Consider the following 3,376-nt stretch of genomic DNA (forward strand, 5'->3'; position numbering starts at 1 on the left):
CCGAGTTCCTTAGGCAGACTGGAGAGGGTCTTCAGTTGACAGCTGACTAGGTGCGGCAGCTTGAAAAGATGGCTGCTCTTGAGAAGTCTTCTCGAGAGCAGTCAGAAAAGGTTAGGCTTCTTGAGGCCCGGGTCGAAGCTTTAGAGCAGGACAATTCTGTTCTGAAGGATAAGGCCTCCAAGCTGCAAGAGAAGGCCAAGGCTGCTGCCAAGGAGAAGAAAGGTATTCTTTTCCGTCTTTGATGCTTGTGTTTTTTGAGTAGCTTCTCATATTTTTCGTGCTTTGACAGAGCTTAAGTACTTGTTGTCGCAAAGGGATGAACTGGTGACGGATCTTAAAAATATTATGTATCATCATGCAGATGCTATGGAGAAGCTGACCAAGATCAAGGCTGACTCTGACAAGCAAATGGTCAGCGATATGCAGCAGATCAAGGACTTGACAGCTGATCATGATCAGAAGGCCTAGCAGTTAGCTGATCTTGAGGCGACGGCTCAAGTAGTCATCAGGATGGTCGAGGAAGAGGGAGCTGGCGAGAAGAGTCTGTTGGAGCATCTTCGTGAAGCCCCCCAACAACTCAATAGCTTCTTCTCCGACACCTCTAGGGATTACTTGGCTCATGCCTTAGGATTAGTTAAATCCTTTCTTCCTTCTGCGAACTTGTCCCTTATTGGTGATGGGGTGGCCATTGGTTGTTCAGAGGAGAAATTCTCTGAATATGTCGTGGAAATGAAACCCATTGCTGATAAGGTTATCAGTGGCTTGGAGCCGGCGCCAGAAGCTTGAACAATTGTTGTAGTATTCTTTTGGCTCTTGTGTAGATGTGTGTCCACTGAAGTACTTTTGACATTCTGATGTATAGTACTTTTTTTTAGTTGACGGCCGATCGGCTGGTAGCCTTTTTATGAAACTTGTCGTTGGTTGTCTTCAGTTTCGAGTGCTCTAGCAGTCAATTTGCTCATCATCTCGTGGATGAATAGTCCCTTCCTAGGAAATGGAGAAATTGTTCGAGTGCCGTAGTAGTAGTCGACTAGTCTCCGTCTTCGTGAATGATAATTCCTTTTTGGAAAAAAGAGATCTTGTCTCTTCATAGGTCGAGTACTATAGTAGTCGACGAGTTGTCGTCTTATGGACGAAGAATTCCTTTTAGGTATTATAAGTCTTGTATCTTCTCGAAGTCGAGTGTCGTAGCAGTCGACGAATTGTCACCTTATGTATGAAAAAGGCCTGTTGGGAAGTGGAGATCTTGTCTCAGTTGAGTCGAGTACCATAGCAGTCGATGATGTGACACCCCGGCCCAGGGCTTAATAGGATTAATAAGATACTCATACCAACAAGTTGCAACTTGCTTTCCGGAAGTCGGTCTCCAAAGAACTCCGAGGTTAAACGTGCTTGGCCCGGAGCAATTTGGGGATGGGTGACCGACCGGGAAGTGATTCCCGGGTGCGCATGAGTGAGGACAAAGTGTGCAGAAAAGACTGGTGTTGGTCTATGAGGATAGTCTGCCTAGTTAAGCTGCCAGATGTAAGCGGGCCCGGCCTCGAGGAGGCGGGACGTTACAGAATGGTATCAGAGCCGACTCTCGCGGTTCCACGGGCACGTACGGGCGTAAGTGCGCGGGCATGAGCACGGACGCGTGGGGGCGCAGATGCCACCGGCATGTGGACGGGCGCGTGGTGGGTCAGTGCGCGGGCATCTGGGATGCGCCGTTGGCACAGGACGCACGAACGTGGCACAGGGACCATTGGCACTGACACATAGACGTGGCACATGGGCTGTTGGCACTGGACGTACAGGACGTGGCCAAGAGAGGACGTTCCTGGCTTGGGATTGACCGACGAGGACGTTGGTCTCTTAAGGGGGTGAGTATGTGACACCCCGGCCCAGGGCTTAATAGGATTAATTGGATACTCATACCAACAAGTTGCAACTTCCTTTCCGGAAGCCGGTCACCAAAGAAATCCGAGGTAAAGCGTGCTTGGCCTGGAGCAATTTGGGGATAGGTGACCGACTGGGAAGTGATTCCCGGATGCGCACGAGTAAGGACAAAGTGTACAGAAAAGACTGGTGTTGGTCTGTGAGGATAGTCTGTGTCCTAGTTAAGCTGCCAGATGTAAGCGAGCCCGGCCTCGAGGAGGCGGGATGTTACAGACGAATTTTCATCTCATGGATGAATTGCTTCTTCTTGGAGATAGGGAACTTGTCCCTCCGAAGGTCGAGTACCGTAGTAGTCGATGGGTTGTTGTCGTCTCATGGACGAGAAAATCCTCTTGGGAAATAGGAAACTTGTCCCTCCGAAGGCCGAGTACCGAAGTAGTCGATTAGTCGTCGTCTCATGGACTAGAAGATCCTCTTGGGAGATAGGGAACTTGTGCCTCCGAAGGTCGAGTACTGAAGTAGTCGATCACTTGTCATCTCATGGACGAGAAAATCCTCTTGGGAGATAAGGAACTTGTCCCTTAGGGCCGTAGAGCTCATGTCTCTTAGCCCCAGCTACCCGATTCGCCGTGCCTTTTACCTTGAGTGAACAAGGAAAGGTTGGTATTCGAAGTAGCTGATGGAGTACCAAGTCCTGAAGATGATAGAGAACTCATCTCTAGGACCACAGAACTCATGTCTCTTAGTCCCAGCTACTCGATTCGTCGTGCCTTTTACTTTGAGTAAACAAAGAAATGTTGGTATTCGCAGTAACTGATGGAGTAACGACTCCTGAAGAAAATAGAGAACTCATCTCTAGGACCGCAGAGCTCATGTCTCTTAGTCCCAGCTACTCGATTCGCCGTGCCTTTTACTTTGAGTAAATAAAGAAAGGTTGGTAATTGCAGTAACTGATGGAGTAACGACTCTTGAAGAAAATAGAGAACTCGTCTCTAGGACTGCAGAGCTCATGTCTCTTAGTCCGAGCTACTTGATTCGCCGTGCCTTTTACTTTGAGTAAATAAAGAAAGGTTGGTATTCGTAGTAACTGATGGAGTAACGACTCCTGAAGAAAATAGAGAACATTTCTCTAGGGTCTTTCGACAAAATTTTCTCCTTCATCAGATTCTGAAGCACTCGATTTCTTCTTTATATTGGAATCTTGCTCGGGCGGACCCATCCTAGGCTTTATTGGGTGTAAGACCGGGGGTTGGCCCTGAGGAGTTTTGATTTTAGTGACTGTCTTCTGCCAACACGAGTAGCTTGGGTACTGAGTCAGAACTCGGGCGAACCCATCCTAGTCTTTATTGGGTGTAAGACCGGGGGTAAGCCTTGAGGCAATTTCGATCGAGTAGATGTCGTACACCCATTTTGTTTTTGTTGATAGTTCGGGGGTGGAACCTCCCTCGGGCGGACCCATCCTAGCCTTTATTGGTGTAAGACCGGGGGTTAGCCCTGA

The sequence above is a fragment of the Panicum virgatum genome, chromosome 6K, assembly GCF_016808335.1.
Source record: "Panicum virgatum strain AP13 chromosome 6K, P.virgatum_v5, whole genome shotgun sequence".
NCBI lineage: Eukaryota > Viridiplantae > Streptophyta > Magnoliopsida > Poales > Poaceae > Panicum > Panicum virgatum.